The 26,672-nt window shown below is 46.6% G+C and overlaps 1 pseudogene; it reads right to left on the bottom strand.

The window, feature by feature from the left end:
* LOC142788947 (transient receptor potential cation channel subfamily M member-like 2) overlaps nucleotides 1–26,672 on the bottom strand; it is a 1,303,464-nt pseudogene that overhangs the window by 865,996 nt on the left and 410,796 nt on the right.

Here is a 26,672-nt window from a genome sequence, read left to right as displayed (position 1 = left end):
GCAATGAAATATCCTTGAAGAAACTCTTGCAAGTGGCCATTATATAACAGAAATCTAATGGAGCTTCACTCGCGTTAGACAGTCACTAGAGAAAACGAAGCTATCTCACTCGAAAAAATACTGCGAGACACATCAGAAAGCCATCACAGCGTAAGAGTGGGAAAATTCGTCACTGAAAAACATGTGAAATTTACCAAGACGTACAAAACTAGAGAGAAGAGGCCTGCAGAGGACACCCACCTAGCACAATGTGGGAGGCTCGATAGGGGCTTGTTAAACGGTGGAAACGCCAAAAGCGTAATTGTAAACTTCAGCAGCAAATTGCCAACTAACTGATGAAGCCAACTCCTACGCTGCAGAGCTCACAAAAAACCATTGGCGAACTGACTGTTAATTCGCCCAAAGGCATTTTAGGAACCAAAACAAAACCTGGGCCATCTTGCGCTCAATGATAGATCCTGTCGGTACGAGAATCAAAACAGCAAATCTATTCACAAAACTCAATAACACGAGAACCGATGAACTTCGCAACGAGCTTATGAAAATTCATATCGGCAGCGCCAGACCCTCGACTACGAGCTATGTAGCTGCAAGACAATACACAGGGTCCCCCAATCCTATCCTAAACATGGCAACAACGATTGAGGAGCTCTATTCAGCCACTCATAGCTTTCGAAAAATGCATCCACCAGCCCTGGTGGTGTCACAAATGCCATGATCAGAAATTTTTAGAGTGGAAGATTAAAACAGACTTCGTTACCAGCGTAGCTTGGATACCAGAACGATAACTACCTGCACCATGAAAAAAGGCTAGTATAGTTCGTATACCCAAACCAGTCAAACCCAAAACAAATAATAATCTAGGCTATTTGATTGAACTTGTGTCTGGTGAAGGTGTTCGAAAGGCCGCGCAGTAGTGACTTGAAATACATGATGAGGAGCAGCCGCTTATAACGAATATGATATTCAGCCTCCGCTGAGAGGCTAGGCACAAGGAAGCTTTCTTATACACAAGGAGAAGTATTGAATCCACCCTCAGGCGGTTCACAAGACACGGTCTTGGTATTAGATTTGCACAAAGCACTTGACACTCTTTCGCACGAAACAATATGGCAAGGATTGGAAGATATTTGATCCCTCGTGCCGCCCCTCTTGCCCATTCCGACAAGCGCTCGCCGGTATATACCGGTGGCACGACCTCAAAGGCCGCCCTTCGTACTACAACGAGTGCACCCGTCGTCCTCGCTAAAACGACAACAGCCTCGCCCTTATCCACAACTCAGCCGACCCCTGTCATCGTCACCAAGCGTTTAACGGTGACGCAGACACCGCACGCTTTTTCGCAACGGCCGGTTCCTGCTGTCATCCGCAAGATCTCGATGACGACACCGCCTGCTTTTTCGACGTAGCCGGCATCTGCTGGACCCTCGTCGGACATAAGTATAAAAACATTGCTTGCGACTGTTCGTGCTATCCTCCAGATCCTCCCAGCTGACTGCCTGAAACAGGGATTTTGTGTAGCAGCATGGATTTTGCCTCTGAACTGGTGCGACCATCGGGGAGAACTGGACTTACTCTGTGAGTTTGGATGTCCCCACCCTTCCTCTTGCCCTCGTTAAATTGGGTGCATCACTGTACCCCTGGCTTTCTCGACGGTCTTCTCGGCCGACTGCGTGCTACGCGCGCAGGTCAACGGATCGAATGCGACTTTTTTTCTTTTCATTTGTTTTTTCTTTATCGTTTCTTATTATTCGCACTACTTCATCTTCTGTGTCGACCTGTTGAAGTGTCATCGAAACGATAGCCAGTTACGAGCGGCACTTCTCTCATAATTTCCTTATCATTTTCACTGAGAAAGTTATTTCATGTGGCCAGCGCATTTATTATTATGCTCAAACTTTTCTGAGCACTCACACTAGAACTCTCGCCATGGGTCCACTCAAATCGAAGCCTTTAAGTATTCCCGATTGAGGCACACCGCAACGCTCTGTATTGTCTCATAGTTATCTACTGCGAAAAAAAAAACATATTGGACACCGATAACGAAAAACCACACAGACATGGGCGCCGCACTCACAACTAATCTTTATTCACCTCGACTCACACATATTGCCGCACCTTTATCCTCAAGTTTTCTTATCACCCCGTTACACCACGTTGAGCGCAAACTGCGCCTACGATGTTCGAAAAGCCTCGAGGCTGTAGTGGATTTTTCTATTGAGATTACACTCACCTCGTGAACATTACGGTTGGATCGCTAGGTGGCGTCGAGGAGCGCGGGCGTGAAAACGTCGGCTCCCGCTTTTATAAAGGTTTTCGGTCGTTCTTTGCTCCAAGGTCACTTAGCTTTGTGCTTATTCGAACAAGTAAGCTCTGCGGTTTCAGTAGAGACGCCATTTTTGGCGTTGAGTGAACTCTTAGACATCTTTTTGGACTTTAAAATTGCGACGCAGCGAGCGTCCCCGCTAACCCTAACCACACCTAGGTTAGGCGACGAGTACGGCCGTTAGATGTGACCAAGAGCTCGGCCAGATGTGGCAGCTGCTGGATAATACTCCTTACGTCGCAGCTGGCAACTAGGCACTGAAAATGTCTTCCACCATAACCGTGGAGGGAATGGAAGTAAGCAGGGAGATCTTCGACGGATCAGGATGGGCCACCGCCATGGGACGCCGAAGACAGACGACTCCGCTGAACGAGGAGCTCGCCGCTGGGACGATCGAGCACAACAACCAACCGTAACACCCCAGGGGCTTCAAAAAGAGTCAATCGGCATTACACCGTGTGGTATCCGCTTCCAGGCTACCCCTCCTCCCCAAGGACTAGATCAGGGTAATCATAAGACCAAGAGCAGGATTGGACGTAGCCAGGGTAGACCTCGTTCCGCTGGCGAGAGCCGTCATCATGGCCACCCATGTCACCAAGGAAGAAGCACGGGAAGACACAATCTGCCCCAACAATATGCAAAACACCATTGTTATTTTTACGCCGCCCCAAAATAATGCTACTCCATACGTGAACGTGCAGAAACTACACATAAACCAAGGCTCGTTCGAAGTTGCCGCATATGTGGCCGCACCCGATAATACATGCAAGGGCGTCACCAAGAACGTTAACCTCTCCCTTGACGACGCAATGCTCAAACGCCTGATTGTGCACGACCGAGAGCCCTTGTCATCGAGGCAAGATGCATTAAGAAGACCAAAGTCGTCGCAATCCTCTTTGACTGGTTGCACGTTCCGAGCACAGTGATGTGCGCAACCGCCATGGTTCCCTGCTCGCTCTACAAGAGACAAGTTGACGTTTGCAGAATGTGTGGATAAGTCGACCATCTTGCCGATGTTTGCCGGCACACAAACGCAATGAGCAAGAAATGTCAACTGCGGTGAAACCCTACAAGAAGACGGCGTGCATCACTGCGAGCTAAATTGCAAGCTTTGCGATGGCGATCACCCCACTTGAGGTCACGAATGCAAAAGACGCTTCCACATTCTATACTTAGTGAGAAGGAGAAGAAGACGCAGAAAACAAGAGTGGCAAGCACAACAACGGCAAGACGCACCAACACCGGTCACGTTCAAGGAACCCTGCCACAATCAGTTGCCGGGACGGGAGAACACCTCGAGCATCCATCACCGTTCTCCATCCAGGGGTAGATCCCAATCTAGAGGGCGTTCCCGATCCAGAAGGCGTTTTCGATCCAGAGGGCGTTCTCGTTCTGGAGGGCACCCCTCGACCCTGTCGGGATCCGAAAACCGCCTGTCATCTCGGAAGTGCTCCAGATCCCAATCGAGAACGTGACCAGCAGCCACGCAGAAGTAGCAGCCGAACAATGGCTCCTGAGCCAGCAGTGTTGAAGGTGCATAACGAAGCACAAGTAGCCAGCCCAAACGTAAGACACAGCCAAGGCATGCTCCCGATTCTTGCATTCTAGCGCTTGAACAAGAAAACAGAGCCCTCAAGAAAGAGATTGAAGAGCTCCGGGCCTCAATAGCTAGATTAGAGAGCGGCCACGGAATTTACCTATCGAGCTCACTGACACCAATGACAACACGCTTACAACAAACGATCCACAACACACGCAAACGCAAAGTTGTAGACAGCGACAGCGACACGACGGAGGAGATCGAGATGGTCTCGAGCGATAAAGAAGCCCCACTGACAAATGCTGAGTCCGCGATAACTAAACTCAACGACAAAATTGATACGTTGGCGAACACGCTTGCCAAGTTTATGGACACCTTTAAAACTTACAAGGACAAAGCTAACCAGAGGTTCGTGAGCCTGGAGAAGATTGTAGCCAACCCACCTATGGCGGCTGCTCTTCACAACCTAAGCGCAGACAAATCACGTTCATGTAAGGGAACACATATGTTACGGGCTCCTCCAAAAGCCATATTAGCCCTGGGCCTCGCCAAGGCATTTCACAGCGTAAAACATGAACACACACTGGGTGAAATATCACACATGAACTTAGGCGAGAAATTCTATATTTACAATGAAGCCTTTCTAGTGAAACGAACCGCCATCTTACGCATTGAAGAGCAATGCAGCGAATCCGAACCACTCGGAAATAGCGGCACCCCACAAGCGTCAGTGCTCTCGCCATTCGTCTTTGATGTGGCGATGCACAGGTTGCCGGAGAACCTCGCTCCAATCCCGTTCGTACACCATGCCGTATACGCGGATTATATTACCATATGGGTTTCATGTGGCCACTCATATGATGCCTTGGAACGAATCCATCAAAAAGCACAGACTACAACCGAAAAATTTCTTAAGCCAACTAGACTCGCACTCTCCTCCACTGAATCTACTCTAACGCTCTTTCACCCTCGACGAAACTCGGACGAAGAGAACAGCAAGTATTGCACAAAGCTCAGAACAACGAAAAGATGCCGCAAGTATATACGGTTAAGGTACTAGGGCTAACGCTAACCGCCAAGGAGGGACACAACAAGGAAGCACTCAAGAGCCTTCAAAAAAGCACGAAATATTTTGCAAGAGGCATTTCTAGAATCACCAACAAGAGTGCAGGACTCAGGAAGCGTATCACGCCTTTCTCGTAAGTCACGTAGCATACGCGTTCCCGTTTCTGAAACTTACGTAGGCTGAAATCAAAAAGGTCGACTCCATGCTCCGCAAAGGACTGAAAACGGCACTCGGCTCGCCCACCAGGACGAGCAACGAGAAACTCAAGCGACTCGGTCTGCACAACACAACCGAAGAAATTTTTGAGGTTCAGACAGTGGCACAGATCACACGCCTGTCGTTGACGCAGGCAGGCCATCTTATCCTACGAGACGCAGGCATTTGCCCAATTTTTCAACCAGGAAAAAGAGCCGAACTTGGTAATGTCATGAGGAAACACATTAGGGTTGAGCAAATCTCCCGCAACCTTCACCCAACGTTCAAGGAAGAGCGAAAGAATTACAGAGCGATGGTGCTCATAAAGAAGGCAAAAAACACAACACACATGCGCTATTCGTAGACCCCGTCCGCTACTACGGCCGTGAGGCGTTTTCCATAGCGGTCTTTAATATAGACGGAAACCTCATAAACGCGGCAAGCGTCCAAACAAGCCATGTCTACGAAGCAGAGAAAATGGTGATCGCGCTAGCTTTACAGAGCTGCCAAGCCTACTCCACAATATACACAGACACTAAGATGGTGGCACGAACGTTCACGGCTGGCCTAGTAGCTAAAAGCGCTAGAAAACTCACCGTCAACGAAATATTAAAGTACGAGAGCAAAAAAACGCTTAATAGAGAAGAGAAAGCTCAAATCTACATATCCTGGTTCCCATCCCACATGGGACAGTTACAGGGACTACAGCACCGTAATCCCAACGAAGAGTTCAACCGCCCGGTGCGTGAGCTCACACGCCATGCCACGTACAACGACCCCTCGACGAGTGAGTGGTACGAAAATCTGCTGCCAGGAGAAAGCACTCACATACCACGAGATCACTTCACATTACCGGGGACAAAGGCGTGCCTTCCCAGCACCGCACCCAAAGCTTGACAAAGCGAAGCTCTAACTCTAAGGATATTGCAAACACGTACGCCCTGCCTCCGTGATCTAGTGGCTAAGGTACTCGGCTGCAGACCCGCAGGTCGCGGGTTCAATTCCCGGCTACGTGGCTGCATTTCCGATAGAGGTGGAAATGTTGTAGGCCCGTGTGCTCAGATTTGGGTGCACGTTAAAGAACCCCAGTCGGTCGAAATTTCCGGGGCCCTCCACTACGGCGTCTCTCATAAACTTGTGGTGGTTTTGGGACGTTAAACTCTCCATATCAATTGCAAGCACGTACGTGCATAACACCATCCACCTTACATTGAGTCGACCCCGACACACCACCCACATTCTCCCTTTGCAACCATCCCTATTGCGAATTCGAACACATGCTGGAGCTGTGCCCTACCCACATCGCAGCACAACTGAATACCCAAGAGGCTTGGCAGGAAGCCCTTAAGAGCAACGAATACAAGCAGCAACTACAGGCTGTCCGGAGGGCCCGGGACATCGCTACAAGCCTTCGGCTCCCAGCGCCATCCTTGGCGGAGCCTCCAGGTTGAATGAACGGTCGGAAACGCCCTTTCTCAGCCTCCTCAGAATATGTTTAAATAAAGTCAATATCTCTCTCTCTCGTTAACATTACAGATTATTGTGGAACTAGCGTCCCCAATAGCGATAAGGCTAGAACAATAAATTGCAAGTGTACGAATCCCGACGTGTTTCGCCACATGTCAGTTGATCGACGGCTGATGCTCTGCTCGCAGCTATCAGTGCCAGTGTCTTGCTGTAATCTGACTTTTACGTGGTAATCTTTTATGTGCTGTAATCTGACTTTTCTTTCTCAAGAAAAGAGTTTCCGCCATAATTCATAATCTCAGGCCAGCCCATCTATAAAAAAAACCCTTGGTTGCACTGCGAATCGAACCCAGTACCTTCTAGATTGCAGTTTGATGCTGTAGCCGCTCGTGCACTGCTGAAGTGCTTAGGATAAGACCTTGCCACTGTCAAATGCAAAACTTGCGGTGAAACTTGGTCAAAAATAAAAAAAGAATTTAAATGCGTTCGCTTGAGGTGACTAAAACGTACAAACAACAAAGTGTGGCTGTATTACCGTGCACTTTATATCAGCATTCGGCGACGCTAATCAACCATCCTTAATTCAATGTCACTAGTGTCACTATCACTAAAAGAGTGCTCAGTTTGTTTTCGTTATAGTCCTTTAGGCAAACTTTCTCATGTGATAGTTAGCTTTGACTCGCATGTATAAGAAGAGTCTCACTTTATCTCGCTTTCTCCATGGCTGTCGTTCCTATTGAACGCGTAGTCAGTTTTTTTTATGCTCTCCATCCAACGCTGCTTTGGGGAAGCATTTCGTGATGTCTGCTGGGTAAGAAAATTGCCTTTATCATCTAGATTACTTCAATTTCATGCTTTCGTGGACCCGAAATGAGAGTCGCGTTAAGGGCATTTTTCTCTCTCTCGTTCTCTCTTAATTTTTTCGTTCTTATCGTGGGTGTAGTAATGTCTCTTGACTTCAAGACTCGTGAATGTCCCTTGGTTTGTTTGCTCGCGCAAACACCGCAAGATGAAGTAGCTTGCACGTGTTTTTTTTGAAAAGCATTACCACTGATGCACCTCCTGATGAGTCTCCTTCGTTTCAAGTAGACACATATATTTAAGCGTAACTGTATGCATGTTTTCACATTCTGGCGAACTCAAAATGCTGCGGTGCATAAAATTTTTGGAATTACGCTCAAGATTTTATTGGATTAATGCTGTTATATATTTCTGCAGAATTCATTCACAGGCACAATAGCCACCCCTGGGCATTCATTAAGATTATTGTAAGGAAGGCAACCCTTTATGTTTATGCGACAAAACACCCTCAAAATCAAAATATACCCTCTCGATTACAACCAATAAGTTGTGTAGCAGCACAGCTTTTTTAAAATTTTAGTGAACTGGTCACGTTAAACAGGGGAAGACATTTCAGGCTTACTTTCAAACATTGCATGCATATTGTTTGTTCCGTTTTATCGATGCGGTGTGGCTGGAGTGTTGTTCATTTGAACATTGCGAGATAGTGCATGGATTATTGCTTAAGGTCATTGAACAATTGCTTTTTCAGCTACGGTGAGTGATGAAACGCGAGTGGTTGGCGTTGCGCAGAACACCCAGACGTCTAATACAACACGGCATCTCGTAAGCGCTGTAGCAGACGCCCGCGGAACTGGAAGCTGAGATGCAGCACATCATTGGCTATTATTGTAGACTCTCGATGCTAGACACTTTGCGTGCTACCTTGCTGTCATGGACACACACTTCTTTCTTTCCTTGTCGTTTCATCGGCTTTCATGCATCCTTCTCACCCTCTTGAGTGCAGAGTAAGTACAACTTGTGCCATCGCTATTGTAATCACTCGAGATTTGAGAATTTTTGGCTAAGCAAATGCGCAGCCAATAAAAAGCTTTGTGAATACGGCCCCAGTTTATTATCAGACCTGCAGTCTGCTCCCTTCGTCCACCTAACGACCCCGTGACTTCGTCCAAAAACATGGACCACGTGCTTGTTTATATATTTGATTTGACGTGAATAAAAATTAGTTCAAGTCTGGCGCCCGTGTGTGTGTGATTTTTCTTCATCTGTGTCCGGTGTGTTTTCTTGCGCCGTTCAATGCTATGAACCAACACCAACTCGCCCAATTGTCAGTGCTAATGTGTGATTTATCTCCCTTTGTTTTCATTGTGGGGCTATGAAAGCTGGCCATATTGCTCACTTACGGACCCTCCCTTGGGTTTGCAATGTATGCAGATGATATAATTCTTTGGATCACACAATGTTTTCACAGAGAGTGCCAGGATATTCTGCAAACTGTCTTGAGTACAGTGGAAGACTACTTAGGAAAAATCCAGCGTGAGTTGCGCACTGGTGAAGTCAGAATACATTCACATACCTCCACATAAGTCGCGATCTCGCTGAGCACCTAAGCTAATATTTCATTTGGGAGAATCACCATTTAGAATATATTGATGATAATTGACTGATATATGGGGTTTACGTGCCAATACCATCATATGATAATGCAAGACGTCGCAGTGGAGGGCTCAGGAAATGTCGACCACCTGGGGTTTTTTAACGTGCACCTACATCTGAAGACAGTGGCCTGCAGCATTTTCACCTCCATTGAAAATACAGTTACCACAGCAGGGATGCGATCCCGCGACTTGAGCAATGAGTGGCCGAGTGCCACTAGTCCACCACGACGAGCCGCCACCCAGAAGACCCTTCGAATTCCCGGCAAGCCCATTCAAGAAATAGCGAGTGCCAAGGTAGCTTTGTATATTCTTAGGTATACAGTAAAAAGCCTGACAGGACTCATTAGAAGAATCTCCAGAGAAAATAACAGCATGGTTGAGCACTACACGCTAAGGCTTGCGCAATCACTGGTTTTGAGTGGGCTAACGATCGCTCTTCCTTACCAAACAACGCAGAAAACTCAGCAGGACCAAGCCTAAATAATAATTCGACTTGCCAGAAAAGCAGCCCCAGTAGAGGCACACAACACGTGCTAGAACTGGAGATGCATAATACGTTCGAGGAGCAGGCAGCTGCCACATGCATCTCCTAGAGAGGAAGACTCTGCGACATGCCACAGGAGTAATTGCTTTTGCTAAGACGCGAACTTCGTATTGCGCATAAATAATGCGCAGAAGCCATCAACCTATCTCACAAAATCTCAGACATTGGATCGTGTAGCAGCCAATACCTCGCAATACGCATCCGTACACAAATAGCACCTAAAAGCTCGAATACAGAGGCTGCAACGACTAAAGTACAAACCGGACGTTCATTACACAGACTTCAGTCTCTACCCTAACCAGCAAGGGCACTTTCACCCACTTTCGCTTTCGTTGTAGTCAACCGGGGTAAATTTGTCAACTCCACGTTTATACTTACCTCATCCTCCGCGTCCACCGAGGCGACTGTGATTGCTCTTGTCATTCTAATGACAGACCAACAGAGTATCTCTGCTTACGTGGTGACAGACTTTGAGGCAGCTTGTACCAGGTATTTCAAGGGCATATTACCAACAAAAACCATGAAGCTGTTCGGAAGCGAACTTAGTGATGATGTTTTGTGCTTTGTGGCGCCGGGGCCATTTAAAGGCCAAAGAGCACCAGCTCTTGGGGCAAGATATGTGGACAATGCTTGTGATTAGCGGCTGTAAAAGGCCCTAAATTTGCTCGCGCCAAGGGGGGTAAAAACATAGAAGTGACGAAATTATGACCATGCTATGAAAAGTATGTGGTGTTAATCAATGACGAAAGTGTGTGATAATAAAAACCGTGGTGGACATGTATGGCATTAGCACAAGTGCCTCGGCCGCTCACACCCCTGCGCCCAAGAGCCATGAGGCAAGTGCTTTGTTCAGTGTAGCCCCGTAGCGGGGACCTCTCTGGAGAGGTCGTGCTACGGAATGCCCTGGTATGTGATATGAAAAGTACGAACTTCTTTCAAAAAAGCTAACAACGATTTATGTGCGAAAAGTGGTTTCCTACCAACGAACATTACAGGATGAAGTGACGTCTGTTGTCGGAAGGGTAATAAAAAGTGTTGTCTTCTCGGCATGTCTCATTGTTTACACTGGATTAAAATGTGAAGTGCGGTGAGTGTTTCTCCACATCCATCACACAAATGTGGATCGCCCCCAGACAAAAGAAATAAATGTGTAGTGTATGATTGTCCTGTTCTTAACCTTGTAAGGATTACTTCAGTGTGGCATGATTTTGATACTGGTGGCCAATGACCAAGTTGCGTCTTGATGACATGCAGTTTATTCCCTGCGTGTGTGTGTGTGTCCCATGTGCTCTGCGAATAACCCCTGATCTTTTCTCGTAATACCTTGTCAGTATTGGTTATGATGCTTAACCTTGTAAGTATTGATGGCGTGATTTTATACTGCCGGCTATTGAACGAGTTGCGGCTTGAATTCATTACCTATGTGTGTGTCCCATGTGCTCTGCTAATAATTCCTGAGCTTTCGTTTTAGAACAGGTTTCAAGTCGAGTGAAGGAAGGGCATCAATGTATTGGTAGCGGTTTTGTGAGTGGATCCAGCTAGCTGGTCCACTAGAATGATGCCTTGTATTTCGCAGTGTCCTGGCACCCAGCAGACTACAACGTGCTGCTTCAATGAGTAGACTGTGCCTATGAGCGAATAAAGCGCGATAAGGACAGGGTTTCTGTGCTTTTTAAGAGTTTTCAGAGGTTTTACTACGCTGAGGGAATCTGTGTATAATATTGCTTTCTGTAGTTTTATTTGTTTATTGTGTTTACCAGCCGCAAGTATCGCATAAGCTTCGCCGGTGAAAATGCTTGTATCAGAGTGCAGAATGCCGCCTTCCAAAAACGATAGGCCGGCAGCTGCGTAAGAGACAGAAGTGTTGGACTTTGAGGATTCCGTAAAGACCTCAGGACATGTGTATTTTTGTTGTAGTTCTAGGAAGCATGTCTGACTATGTGCAGTTGGTGCGGGCTTCATAACTTCCAAGAAAGACACCTCGCAATCTATCGCAGGTGGCAGGCATACTGCGGCAGCCATCAGACAGTGGCACGTGGCACACCGGTTTCTTTCGCTAGGCCCCTCACATGGAGTCAGTAGGGCTGTCTCATATAAGGCCGTGTCCCAAAAACAACAAGGCTCGACAAGTCATTATAGGTGGATTGTGACGGAAGTTTCTTGTCTGCGTTCACTGTAACATGATATTTAAAAGACATGTAACATCTCTGTATGTGGAGCAACCATTCGTTTGGTTACGCGTACAGGCTTTCTACGGGGCTAGTACGAAAAGCACCTGTAGGGAGGCGAATGCCTAGATGATACACAGGGTCAAGCATTTTAAGGGCTGTGGGTGTCGGAGACTGATATGCTATGCTTGCGACTCGTCCTGAAACATTATAGGAGATATTATCAGTTGTTAGGCCTCATTGTAAGGAAAGCTTCAGTATAGAAGCCAGAACGTTGTTTTTCGGTTAAGCTTCTATTTTTTCGATATACCTAATTTCCGTCAACTGCAGAATAAGGCATAAACGCTGCGCCATTCACGTGCTATTGCGAGTAAAAATGACAGCGGCAATGCTTCAGTGAGGCTCGTTTTGTGTGACAGATAACGGTGACGGTGTAACCGTACGAAAGAAATTTAGTGCGGTGCAAAAATGTGGTCCTTGAAGGTGCGCCAATCACAATCGCCCCTGACTGATGCTTTCTGTATCGTGCAAGTAACTTCTCACCTGGTATTGCTGAGCAAAATCCTTCGAAAATACTTTCGTCATTGCCACTTGTGGGCAGTTCCAGTCCAAAGTCAGAAGTATGTCCTTTTTAATTTGGTGGGCCTGATGATGCTGCGCTTGCGCTACAAGAGATGAGAAAAAGCAAAAACAAAAATGAATGCTGGCGAGATGCCGCTAAGTAGTGGAAAGAAGTTCGTTTCCTTCGACTTACATTTGAATACGGCTTTCACTAGAATGTCGTCAAGGTGCTGTAGGTTGTTGCGGTGGTGCTGTATATTAATAACTGTGAAATACATTTGATCTTGAGTCTGCCAATAAATGAAAGAATGGATACATTACAATACATGACACAGTTTCCCTTCTTGCTTTTCTTTCACACATTAAGCACTAACAGAATGGAATCAAATGTAATCTTTATTTCTTTCTTCACAGGGCAGAGAAAGACGTTGGACGCATGGATAAAGCTCACGTGAAGTGTCTTGAGAAAACAGAATTACGGTCCGCGTGACAGTTGTGTGAGCTATTGACAAGCACAAAAATGCTGCAAATTGCGAAACAGACTGCAAATACAAAATCATACGCATGTTGAAAATTGAGGGTAAATACAGTAGGCATCGCTAATAACAAGTAAGGTATATATGTACAACTGAGAACAGTCATACTCCATAGCCTAATATTTTGTCGTTGAACACTATCAAACCACACAGTAAAACCAAAATATATACTGTCTATTCATGAACGCTAAGACAATAAATACAATTTGCGTGTTCTCCTGTACTGAGCTGTGGTTTCATTCAAGCATGTTTAGTGAATTGGAGCAGCATTGAGCTGTGTGTGTCCTCATCACGGCTTTCTCATGGACTATAAAAGCCTACAAATCACTTTTGAATCTGTAAACGAAAAAAAGTTATACTCAACCAAGGGAAACAACGACCTACGTGAGCACGAGAGTCTTAAGCCTGAACACCATTCTAATGGCAGGCTTGAACTTAAAAGTTATTTTAAAATCATCCAAGATTGCACGCTTGATTGATATAAACTAAAGGTATTTGCTGTTGTGGCTTTTCATGATATTGTAAAAAAATATTCTTTTGTCAATTTTTTAGCCAACGTATCCTTGAATATATTATACTTTGCAATAATCTCTAGACAGTGTGAGAGTTTTCAAGTGTTTCAGGAGTTAAAAACGCATAGGAAAATATTAGTTTGATTCTTCTTCATGGCATATATCTTTAGTAAAGTTAGAAAAAAACAGTGCATGATACTTTCTAGTTAAGTGAACAGTATCAGTTATAGTGGACTTGGACTTGTAATCTACTGGTCAGATGGGCTTTCCTTCATCTCACAAGTTTCTTACAGCACTGTAGAAACTATGAAGAAGCTTAGCCAATTAGAACAAACACTTACCGCTATGTATTCATCCACACTTCATCGTTTACTCCGTAACCTCATAGTATCAAAGTCATGCACTGCACAGCTGCTAGATAAAAAAGGAGGTGCGAACTGTTTCGTCGCATCGCCATCAATTGGCGAGCATGCCTACCCTGAGTTGGCATTTGTGGCCACTTTTTTGGTGAGGACGCTAACGCTCCTCCTACCAAAGCGGATGACACTTTGTATTAAAGTGCGATTGCTTGAGGATTTGTCCGTGCCCGTGTGCTTTCTTGTGCTTTTTTGTACGTTACCCTGTGTGAGGGGCAGCTTGGCTCATGTTTTCTGTGCTCGAGTGCGATTTTTTGGTGCGCGCGTGTGTGACAGACGGTTTCTTTAGTGGTGTGACACCGCGAAGTTGTTGTGTGCCGCTGAGCAGCTGGATCGCGAAAAAATGCGCTACTGTGAAGTACAGCGTAATACTGTGCGATCTACAGTGTTTAGAAGCGTACCAGGATGCGTACACTTTGAGTACTCGCTGTAACGTTTGAGTGCTCGCCGTGACATAGCCTTGCTGACACTGTTTCACAAATTTATTCCCTCATCCTAAGCACTGCCATGCTTGACACGACCCTACTCTACGCCACACAGGCTTGTTAATTATTTTAAGTTTTCGCGCATTTACAGTTCAACACGTACATTTGATAGCTCAGCCCAACAACGTGCTGTCCGGCGTTTGAACATGCCAGTTAGCATGGCATGTTTAGATAACAATGCCCCCAGTGATTATTTCCCTGTTATGCTTCATATTGCTTCTGTTGTGATTTTTTAGGAAGCAGTACTGCCGCATATGCTTCATGCTGTACTGCTCTGTCATTTGGTTCATTAAATGTGTTCCTGTATTTGTATTTAGTGAACTATACAGAAATTTCACTTTTTGTACAGTCCCCTTTACACTGCACCTCGACAGAGGCCTGTAACGTATTTTAATAAATAACTAAATATATAATAAATAAATATTTAAATAAGTATTTTTTGCCACAGGACATTTACTGTTGTCACAAACGAGCGTTCAATCTGAGGCGCGCCACCGCCTCAATACGACAGGATCAAATCACCGGTCCAAGCGTTTCATATATGGGTGCGCGCAACGAACAAAAAAAAAACAAGCAATAAAAGGCAGCCAGGCCAGGCAATTGCTCTTTACACACGCCACAGCCAACCAGCACTGATCAGGATAAATCGGGACATCAAGTGGATATTCTTCTGGGGCGACTATTTTCGCAGACGAACCAGAGCGAAAAAACCATTTTCTCTGGTTTTCGCCATATTACTTCGATTTTTCGCGAAACTGGCAAGAATCCAAACTAGCGGTGACGGAGGGTAGGACGGGTGGAACTCGGTCATGAAGTTGTGATGACCTCATGGTCGCGATTTCCTCGTGACGGCGACAAATAACAGCCACGAGTAACGAGATTTGCTGTCGCGGAGGCCGATCCGTCGTCGCCGCTTGTGGCGTCACACGTTCTGGCAAACTAGAAAAAGTAAAATCTTAACCGCAAGAGCTAAGCAATGAACGCGATAGCAACAAATTTGATGGTCACGCACCGAATGGCAAGCAGATCGAAAGGTGTCCCGCATATCTCACGCACAAATGACGCACGAAACGTACTTACAGGTACAGATGAATTCGAATAAGCGTCTCAGTTGTTCCTGTTCAGTGTCTGAAAAGCGCTCTTTTTGCAAACACATACTGTGCAACGGTTTCAGGAACCTGTGTGCGCCCAGTAACTACCACAGAATTGCTCCACTGAAAGCCGAAGGCCAGCCAAGACGCACGATCCTTCCCGCCGCGATATGGTGACACATGAATGAGCATCCGCCCGCCTTTTCTCTACGGGGAAAGGTTCGCCTGGGAGATAAAGCACCAGCATGTCGTGACGATGTGGCGATGCGCGTTCATTGCGCCATCTTGCTGGTAATGTTGAAAACACGGTAGTTTTTCCCGAGATCCCTGTCAACAGCGGTAAGTGGTGGATATAAATAGCTTCTCGTTTGAACGTCGAAGGATGTGCTGCTCCGTGGCTCAGTGGTTAACGCCTCGCATTCACAATTCATAGGTCCCGTGTTCAATTCCGTACGCACGAGTCTTTTTCGTGATTATTTTTCTTTCTTGTGTTTACGTGTAAATACATACGTATACATTACGAAGAGTGACGGTGACACAGACGCCGGCAGCTAAATCCAGCGGAGAGTGTTCATATCGCTATTGCAATGAAAAAATCGCTTGTCGCCCTGAAGCCACCGTGGGAATTTCCGGCTACGTGGGTACGCCCCTGGTCACCACTTCGGTTATTCTAGGTACTATACTTCATTTGAAACTTGTTCTTTATGCTTGTTAGCTGCGCGTACTTCAAGGAATGCAAGGTATCGACTACCCTTTTTACATCCTTATCTCACGCAGAGATTGAGTTAGCGGCCGTATTTTGTTGTAAATCGCATTATCAAAGGTTTGTTTCGATCTTTTGATGGTAGATTTTGACAATGGTCACTTGCCGCAACGCGAAATTGTTGTGCGAAGTGCGTCATAGCGTACGCAAGGCAGTTAGACCCAACTGGTGCGGAGGTTTTATAGAAGTCTATGTGTTCAGAAAATGGCGCCCAATGAGGTGTTCGTGGGGCTTAGAGCCATCTTAGTGAGGAGGGAAAACTAGCGGAAAAAACAGAAAGCGGATGTAGCGCAATAGTTGGTAAACAAGTGATGTCATTTTGTGTGCACTAGCGTGAAATGGATCACTAAGGACTTGCGCTAAGCTGACTGCTAGGGAGTCCTCCACGAGTGTGCCACAAGTAAACGCCAGCTAATTCAATGTAGACTCGTTACTATATAGTGGTGTTTAGGTTGAAGACCGCGACACGTTCGGTGACGCCAACGAAAAACTTGGTCCCCTCTACCAAGAAGTAGACACGTCAAGTAGGCACAGAGTGCGTTAAACTCACGGTTACAACAGTCAGTTATCTGCACTATGACATTACAAGTGTGCAGGGCTTGGCCGCCATTTTTCAATACTCCTTCACTAGCGCTCCTATCGGCCCGCGGTGACCAGTTCAAGGTATGTTCTTCGGTAGCAGATGCCACAAAAATCGGTCCGAGAGCGATCGGCGTGGAGAAGGCTCTTTCGGTGGATTTGGCAGCTGCCGAATTGAATTCGGCGCACTGTCAATGGCCGGAATGCTCAGTGTGAACGCGCCTTAAACGTTATCCGCACCATTCCACTGCCCGTTGGACGCTGCACTCAAGGTGTTCACCAACGTTCAAAAAAAAAATTGGCAGATACCACATACAGGGGGAATCAATAATATGCGCATCACGAATCAGGGAGGCTGATATGTCACAATAAAATCCGCACAAAGTTACAAAGCGGACGTCAATTATGCCTCTAAAAACTTTCAATTAGCGAAGAAACTGGACCGAGCATTGTTTATGTTATATCTTCTTAATCTTTTCTGGCAGCACTCGTATGCACGCCTTTATTGCTTTTTTTTCTACATAATATAAACAGTTCAGTATTCGGCCTGCAGTCTGGTTCGATTGATTGATTGATTGATTTGTGTGGTTTAACTTCCCAAAACCACGATATGATTATGATAGACGCCGTAGTGAAGGGCCCCGGAAATTTCGACCACCTGGGGTTCATTAACGTGCACCCAAATTCGAGTACATGGGCCTACAACATTTCCGCCTCCATCGGAAATGCAGCCGTCACAGCCGGGATTTGATCCCACGGCCTGCAGGTCAGCAGCCGAGTATCTTATTTACTAGACCACCATAGCGGGATCTGCCAGTCTGCTTCCTTCGTTTTCGTCTCGACCCCGTGACATCTAGTGGAGGTGCTTCCCGTCCATGTATCGAACACCCCCCTCCAGCCGAGAGCCAAGCCCCAACCGTGAACCGAACATCCCCGCCAACCTCGACCTGCGAGCAAGCCACCGGCAACAAGGGCTGCCTCCGGAGTACGGTGCTCTACCTAATTACAGTTGCAAGCCGAAGGCCAGCACCACTACTGCGACAACTATGACAGCCCCTGTACCAACGCCCATCATGTTCGTGATGCAGCATCCAAAGGAGCCACCCATATTCCATGGATTATCATTTCAAGAACCGGAGATCTGGCTTGAGACGTACGACTGAGTGGCAGTCTTGAACCAGTGGGACTCGAATGAAAAGTTGCGCCGCGTCTACCACTACGTAAAAGACGCGGCGAAAACCTGGTTCGACCCCCGCAGGGGCGTCTGCGTAAGTAGGCGTTTGGTGCGTAGCGACACTATGGACCAGAGCTAATAAGGGAGTTTCGGCTCCCTCCCACGCCTAGCCGTGCGTGGCTTTGCCGTGTCCGGGGAAAAGGGTATCCTGGGGGTTGAGCCAACGCCAGGTGAATGAACCTTTAAGGCTCCCAAGCAGAGGCAACACACCCCTTAGGCCCCGGCTTCACGTAGACGGCACCCCTGGGCTGCCCCACCCAGGGTAAATCGGTAGTCACCTTTTCCTGTCTCTCTCTCCCTTCTGATCTTCGTCTCTTTTCTCTTTTAATCTTTTCTGTCATCTCTTTACTTCTGTTTACTTTTATCTTTCAGGTGGCATGGGTTAACCTTGTGTATGCGCCCTCTCTTGGTCTCATAATTTTAGGTTATAGCGGCTTTGTACAGCTGTCAATAGTTGTGCTGCCGCGTCCCCATGTTAGGCTCGATGGTGGACGCCTGGCATGGCTGTCAAATAAATATATACCTTATGACCTCTTTCTCATTTCCCAAACTGTCTGGTCACCCTCCTCTTAAGAGGGGGCGCACCGAAGCGAAAATACATGTATGCATAAAGCCAAAAGAAATTTTCCTGCGCATCCATGTGATCTACTGTGAGACACAAGAAAATAATGCAAGAACCATCTCTTTTCGTTTTTTGTTTCCAAATGCCTCCCAAGTGCCCTTGGTCCCGGGTATCTGGCTACACGTATGGTCAGTAAGCACCTTCTTCTCGAAGTCCAAACAAGGACCCAGTATGAAAACCTGACAAAGCTCACCTCCGTTTTGGAACCACACCTGTATCTATCACACCACATCGTTACCTGAACAGTTCCTGAGGCGTAGTGCATGATCAAGACCTAATTAACCTGACAGTGAGTGAGCTCCTTGAAGGATGGAACGAACAGCTTGTAACTCATCTACAAAGAATGAAGATTAGGCGTGACAACAAAGAAACCCCGTCAAAGCACCTCACTTTTAGATTTTGCCCAAGCACACTTCCAGAATATATCGAAACAGGCTACTTGAAGTTAAAGGTCCGACCTTACATCCCCAACCCCCGACGTTGTTTTAAGTGCCAGCGATGCGGTCCCGGTTCTCAGCCCTGTGCAAAGTGTAGTTAGCACAAACACGCTATAGACAAATGTGAAGAAGCCACTACCCACTGCGCGAACTTCGATGGTGGACACCCCGCGTACTCTCGCACATCCCCTACATGGAAACGTGTAAAAGAGGTACTCACACTAAAAGTAAATGAAAACATCTCGTTTAGGGAGGCGCGCAAGCGTTTACTAATGCAGGGTCCTTTGTTCGCGGAGGTGGCACGAAAAGGAGCCGCGCCACCAAAGTCCGCGGCGCCCGCACGTAACACACTAAGTGGACGATCGGCAGCGCCCTTCACCCTCTCAGCGGAAGTAGCAAAGACACTTCCGCCACCAAAAGGCTTGCAGGCCTCCGGATCTGAAGCCCCAGGGCCTTCTGTCTCCACAGATAGCCCTAAGACCTCCATGCCTGCACGAGTGAACCACGAGGTGATGGACAGAACAGCAAGTCCAACGCTGTCTTCGGCGTCGAAGGACAGGCGCGGCTCTTTGGAGCGCGCCAGAAAATGATAAACCATCATTACGGGGCCTCACAAGGCTTCTTTACTTGACACAATACTTCTTTTTGTGCACACAGCTTTCATTTACACTCAAAATAAATACACAAATATTACAATGTAACATCAGAGGACGGCTTAGAAACCTCGACGATATCCAGGAACTCTTTCACAAACATTCTCCAAAAGTGCTGCGTGTACAAGAGACACACCTAAATTCAAAAAATACCAATTTTCTACGTCAATTTGTAATATTCAGAAAGGACCACAATTACGCTGTAGCCTCATCTGGTGGTGTGGCAATTATTGTTGATCAGGGCGTAGTATGCATATATCTACCACTGCAAACATCCCTTGAAGCAGTGGCTGTTCGAGCAGTTCCTTTGAACAAACTTGTCACCATCTGCTCTCTTTACATACCTCCAGAGTACCGTCTCGAAAAACACGAATTCCAGTCACTCATATATAAACGACCGGAACCTTATCTGGTCCTTGGGGACTTCAATGCAAATAATGGTCTATGGGGCGTCTCTGGCTGCGATGCACGAGGTCACCTAACCGAACAGTTCCTCTTTTCTTCGTGTGCGTGTCTGTTGAATTGGAAATAGCCAACATACCTTAGCCTTGCAAACAATACCTACTCATGCATATATCTCAACATTGTGTCCCCAGCGCTTGTACCCCTACTTCAATGGAGAGTGATCAACAATCCTTTCGGAAGTGTTAACTTTCCAATCATTCTAAGTAAACCAGTCCTCCACAAGTTCCCAGATGGCAGACAGACAAAGCCGACTGGGTACAGCTTCCTAACAGTACTCGTTTAAGTCGGACTGACATATATCAGTTAAACTTAGATGAAGCTGTGCTGTGTTTCACAGCTTTTCTTACTGATGCAGCAGCCAAGTGCATACCGCAAACATCTTGTGTGCCTGGCAACCGACGCGTCCCATGGTGAAGCACTGAGTGTCGGAATGCGCGAAAGGAACAGAACAAGACATGGAGGTTGCCTCGGAATTCACCGACAGCCGAAAATCTTGACAGCTTTAAAAAATAGAGTCTCAAGGCAGGAGAATGCGTCAGCGGGCCAGAAGAGAAAGCTGTCAGAAGTTTTTATCAGGGATAAATTCATATACACAAGAGGGTAAAGTCTGTAACATGGTTGTTAGGGTAGCAGGAAGACAAGTACACTCACTCCCACTCGTAAACACACAGGGTGACAGCCTGGAAGATCAGGCGAACTTCCTCGGTGCATACTACGAGCCGGTGTCTAGGTCGTCACACTAAACTGAAGCTCTCCAAAGATACAAAACAAGGATATAAAAGCAGAAACTAGAATACAAGTGCACAAATTACGACGCATACAACGAACCTTTCAACTTAGCTGAGCTACACACATCGCTAAACTCCTGCAGTGATTCTGCCCCAGGCTACGAAAGTCTCACGTATGAAATGTTGAAAAACCTGCCTCTCAAAACACGAAAATTTTTGCTCTCCCTATACAACGCTATCTGGCTTTCTGGCTCCATTCCTGCTTGCTAGAAAGAAGCTATTGTTTTCCCTATTTTGAGACAGCGCAAGGACCCTTCCTCAGTTGCTAGTTATACGCCCATTGCACTTACAAGCTGCCGTTGTAAACTTTTTGAAAAAATGATAAACTGCCGACTTTTACATTTCCTCGAATCACACAATCTGCTCGACCGATTCCAGTACGGGTTTCGAGAGGGTATATCCACCAGCGTCCATCTGGTGCGCATTGAGGCAGAGATCCGAGACGCTTTCGTCCACAAACAATACTTCCTCTCGGTATTTCTCGATATCGAGAAGGCATAAGACACAACATGGCGTCTTGGCTTATTAAAAGACCTGTCTTGCTTGGGTGTGCGCGATGGAATGCTTTCCATAATCGAGATTTACTTGTCCAATCGGACATTGTCCGTGTGGGCAGTATATTCTCCCAAGCATTTGTCCAAGAAACGGGAGTACCGCAAGGTGGTGTACTTAGTTTTACGCTTTTTATTATCAAAATGAATTCCTTGCACCTGTCCATCCCTCGCAACATGTTCTATTGTACATATGTCGATGACGTCCAGCTTGGTTTTAAGTAATGCAACCTGGCAATGTGTGAGTGGAAGGTTCAGTTAGGTTTAATCAAGGTCTCCAAATGCGCAGAGGAAAACGGATTGTAACTGAACCCACAAAAAAGCACGTGTGTCTTGTTCTCTCGAAAAAGAGGCATGCACTCAGAACCCGACACTGAACTGAACGGGCAACGTCTGTCTGTTAATGCGGAGCATAAATTCTTAGGCTTAATCTTGGGCAACAAGCTGACCTTCGTACCACACATCAAGTATTTAAAAGCGAAATGTTTGAAAGCCACGAATGATCTAAAAGTGTTGTCACGTACAACGTGGAGCAGTGGCAGGCAATGTCTCATGAACCTGTATAGAAGCCTCATTCGCACCCGCTTAGATTATGGGACCATTGTTTATCAGTCTGCGACTCAACGTGCTTTGAAGATGCTGGACCCCGTTCACGATTTGGGCACCCGCCTTTCTACGGGTGGTTTTCGCACCAGCACCGTAGAAAGCCTTTACGTTGAGTCAAATGAGTGGTCGCTTCATCTGCAGAGAACTTACATGTCCTTTGTATTTCTCCCTAAAGTGAAAGCAGACAAAAAACACCCCTCATACTCCACTATTAATGATTTGTCGAGCTCCATACTGTTTCAAAACAGGCCATCGATGAGCCCGCCCTAATCAGTTTGCCTCACGGGTCTAGCTGAGGAAGCTGGTGTCTCACTGGAACACAGTTTATTGGCTCCTGTAGCATACTCGCCACCTTGGCAGTGGCAGACTATAGATTGCGATGTGTCTTTCCGAGAAATTACAAAACATGTGCCCATTGCCCATATCCGAACATACTTCCTGGAACTTCAACAGAAATACACACGTCCTGAGTTCTTTACAGATGCCTCTAAGTCTATCTTCTGTGTCCTACGCTGCTGTTGGCCCATCCTTTTCGGATGCTGGCCCTCTACATCCAGAGACAAGTATCTTCACAGCGGAAGCTTATGCGATACTTCTGACCGCTAAACATTTCAAGCAACTACAACTACAAAAAGAAGTAATTTATACGGACTCCCTCACGGTGGTAACGGCTCTGCACACTCTTAAAAACAAACAAAAGCCTGTCCTCGTCTCACTTTACTCCATTTTACTCACACTCTACACACTCAAACAACATGTTGTAGTGTGCTGGGTGCCAGCGCACTGCCAGATCCAAGGCAACGTGATGGCGGATCAGCTTGCTGCATCCGTCCACAAAAGCACTGCCACTACACCTATATAAATCCCAGCAATTGATCATTAAGGGCCACTTACCAGGTTTCACACTTTTTAGCTCAGAAGCGCAATGCTTAGGCGAGGCATTCATGGTCACGTCTGCCAAAATTTGCAACGCTACGCGCCGCGGAGATGGGTCAAATTTCAAGATGAAAGCTGCTCCCCCTCCCCTTTACCGGCGCATGCGTAGAAAATGAGGGAATGACGTGGGCGTAGGAATGGCCCTACGTACACGGCAATGCGGTGACGTTGGTCCTCTACGTACACGACTCTGCTCTGACGTTGTCAACTGAATATCAAGTGACATGGCAAAAATTTAAATTTAACACAACATACGTAGTTTTTGTATTTGTTGCTTTAAGAGATAAATAAAACTGGAAATAAATATTGAGACGCAATAAAAAATTGTGCGCGTTTTTCTTACATTTTTCCCCGTGAAATGTTGCGAGATGCTGGGCTAATGTGCCAGCGTTTCGCATGCGATCGAGTCCCCGCGGTCAGCGCATTGAGCTGACGACCGCCGTGGAACGCTCCTACACGTTCGCGAACTTATGTGCTCATCTACTCTACCGCGTCTAAGCCCGCGTTTCCAAACAATCTCGCAGAAACAGGCAGAAGACCACAAAATAACGCTGGTCAACAAAGCAACGCCGCTCGCGTGTACGTGGGCTGGGCTTGTTCGGGCACGTCACGCGCACGTGACCTCTTGGTCGGATGCCGGAGAGGATGGGGAAGAGATTTGGCTTGCGAAGGGTACGCGGAGGAGCGGCAAGGATTTCGAGCTCGCCTCCTCTCACCCTCGTTTCGCGCTGCTTCGAAAAACCTGTTTTCTCCGCTCGTAATGAACCGATTGGAAAAATTTTTGTGGCAAAACATTCCCCGTCAGACACCTAACAACTTGCACTGTCTAACTGAAATTCGTTATGGGGCCTGGTGAGTGGCCCTTTAAGAGATGTCCGCTTTTACCATGTCACATACTTAGGCATTGCGTAGTGCGACCTCTCAAGTGAGATTGCTGCTGCAGTGGCTACATTAAAAAGCTCTTGCCTCGCGGCCCTTGGACACTAGGGTGCTGATGAGGCACTTGAGCTAGTGCCAAATATTTTTACAGATGTTTCTATGATCTAAACCTTTTGTCACTAATTTTAACTATACATATCATGCCACTGTCATGATTTTAATACTTCTGTTTTTACCCGCATCATAGCGAGAAATTTCAAGGCCCCTATACAACCACGCAACATATCATCGTCAACATCTCTAGTCATGGAAATAGCGCTCTTTGGCCATCAATTGGCCCTTGCGCCATAAAGCGCCACACAGCAACAACCTGGTTTGAAAATCGGGAGTCAGCACTTCGCCTCTAAGATCTAGAAACTTTCACGAGCGTTGCCACCTAGTAACGCCGGAGAGAATCTGTACAGTGAGTCTCCAATAACAACCGCATTTACCCCGCAAGCTTCGTTGTAGCACAGCTGTGCACGAGGAAGGTGATCCAGGGTATGAACTTCTTAAGCGTCCATGGTGCAATCATCGATCTCAGGTGCAAGTCAGTAATGTTATCAACAGTACAAGCCCTACCGCCACACAAGCCGCCCGGAAAGCAGGCCTTGAAAAGGGCAGCTCACCAGCCCCCATACCGAATTTTAGTTAGACAGTGGAAGTTGTTGGGTGTCCGATGAGGAACATTTTGCCACAAAATTTTTTCGAATCGGTTCATCACGAGCGGAGAAAACAGGTTTTTTGAAGCGGCGCAAAACGAGGATGAAACGAGGTGAGCTCGAAACCCTTGCAGCTTCTGCGCGTAGACTTCGCAAGCCAAATCTCTTTCCCACTCTCTCAGGCATCCGGCCAAAAGGTCACGTGCGCATGACGTGCCCAAACAAGCCCTACCCCCAAGCATGCGAGTTTCGTTGCTTCGTTGGCCAGCGTTATTTTGTGGTCTTCTGCATGTTTCTGCGGGAGGGTTTGAAAACTCTGCCTTAGACGCGGTAGCAAAGATGAGAACAATGAGTGCGCGAACGCGTAGGAGCGTTCCGATCGCTTCCACGGCTGTCGTCTGCCGGATGCGCTGACCACGGGGATATGAACGCATGCGAAACAATGGCACATTAGCGCCGCATCTCGTAGCAATTCACGGGAAAAATAGAACGCGCACAATTTTTATTGCGTCTCATTATTGATTTTGAGTTTAATAATCTCTTGAATAAACAAAAAAAAATCAGCAGATCCCACGTAACAGGGAATCAACTTTATGCGAAGCACCCGGAGGGAAGCGTGAAATGACGCTAAGTATATGTACAAATGTTGCACGCAGAGACATATGTCGAAGAGAACGTGTGTGTTGAAGAGTTGCGGATGTTGGTATAACCAGTTTTCCACTTGCACGACAATGTAAGATGGAAATGTGCTTTAGCAACACCAGATGCTGAAATGAAGCGCTGATGCTCGCGAAGTTGCTGGCCCTTGACTCTGCTACATAAATCCATTTCAGCGCATGGCACCTCACCACAATTGACGTCAACCCGACGTGACAGCTGTATGAAATGAGTACATATGTAATGTTTATAAAACTGGGTTGGCAGCAATGCAATCTATATTGACGTTTCACGAAGATGAGCGTTTATATGAAAAGTAGTTCCGAGACCTGGCGTAGCTCTGTGGTAGAATGCTTGACCGCCACGCAGATTGCTTGGGTTCAATTCCTGCTGGGACCCTGTAATTTATCATTTGCATTCGTCGAATGGCCAACGCTTCCTATGTCAGGTTTTCTTAACACTAACATTTATTCGATGTGATTGTTGGCTCAACGCTAACGATTTTGGGTATTGCTTTACGCTAACGCGTTAAAATTGCCCGTGGTAGGTCTTGTCATTCCTGAGTACATACTGAGGGTCAATCACCTCTGGTACATACCCGCTTACCAGCGGCACATACCTGCCCATGATTATGTGCCGCTGTCTGTCGGGAGGTGTTTGACGACGTACACGAAGGGTTTATGACATTATTCATGTCTTGACCAGCGCATCATATTTGCCAAACCATCTTACCCTCACAAGCTAATTTCGGTTCACACCAAGTTAAGGGGATGACCACAAGATCACCCAAACCTAAGCGGCTAGATAGATAGAGAGATAGATAGATAAATATATAGATAGATAGATAGATGGATAGATAGATAGATAGATAGATAGATAGATAGATAGATAGATAGATAGATAGATAGATACGCTCAAAGTCGCCAAAGTTTGCTAAGAAATGCTTCGCACTTAATACACAAACTACGCAGGTTGTGGTAGATAATTTCTGCCATGTCACGTAGTGTACTGCTGACAACGTCAGAGCAGAGTCGTGTACAGAGAAGACCAACGTCACTGCAACGCCGTGTACGTAGGGCCATTCACACACCCACGTCAGTCCCTCATTCACTAGGCGTGCGCCAGCAGAGGGGAGAAAGAGCAGTGTTCATCTTGAAATTTGACCTATTTCCGCGGCGTGTAGTGATGCAAATGTTTGCAGACGTGATCATGAACACCTCATCTAAGAATTGCACTTGTCATCTCAAAATTGTCAAACCTGGTGAGTGGCCCTTTAAATGTACTGGAAGAACAAATCACTATTCTTTCTTGCTCGAGCATCATTATCTCTGTCGACTTTGAGAAATCAACATACCTGCAAGGCGTCGTTAAAAGCGACCAACACCTGTTATTCAACCGCGAGATTGGCGTCGCAAGAGGGATAGCTGAGCTGAGA

Source organism: Rhipicephalus microplus, chromosome 2 (assembly GCF_043290135.1).
Source record: "Rhipicephalus microplus isolate Deutch F79 chromosome 2, USDA_Rmic, whole genome shotgun sequence".
NCBI lineage: Eukaryota > Metazoa > Arthropoda > Arachnida > Ixodida > Ixodidae > Rhipicephalus > Rhipicephalus microplus.
This window is presented reverse-complemented; position numbering and strand designations above follow the sequence as displayed.